A 339-nucleotide genomic window follows, 5' to 3' on the forward strand; every position below is an offset into this window, starting at 1 on the left:
TTTCATAATTGCAGTCTTATCCCCCCCCCCATGCGTTTCAGCGCAAATTCCCGCCAAAGTAATGAATGGAAAGGTTTACTGAAATTAGTGGCCCTTGGGTTCGCGCTCCGCTCAGTGGCCAACAGTTATCGAAATCTTGTGCAATAATTTTTGTGCCTTATGGTGCGGCGTGAAGAGGCGTTTCTTTGTCTTCTTTTTTATCTCTTTTGGATAGAGAAATTCTTTTTTATGTAACACTGGCAAATTATGCCGCTAATAGTGTCTGGTATGCGCTTGGTGGTTGCCTTGGTATTAATTGATGATATTCTTTGTCTGCAATATTAGAGAGAGGAATAATTA

The 339-nt window shown here is 41.0% G+C and overlaps 1 protein-coding gene across 1 annotated transcript in view; it reads left to right on the plus strand.

The window, feature by feature from the left end:
- LOC119586447 (LIM domain-binding protein 3-like) overlaps positions 1–339 on the plus strand; it is a gene marked incomplete in the record, with an annotated part of 85993 nt that overhangs the window by 19199 nt on the left and 66455 nt on the right.

Source organism: Penaeus monodon, chromosome 21 (genome assembly GCF_015228065.2).
Source record: "Penaeus monodon isolate SGIC_2016 chromosome 21, NSTDA_Pmon_1, whole genome shotgun sequence".
Taxonomy (NCBI): Eukaryota; Metazoa; Arthropoda; class Malacostraca; order Decapoda; family Penaeidae; genus Penaeus; species Penaeus monodon.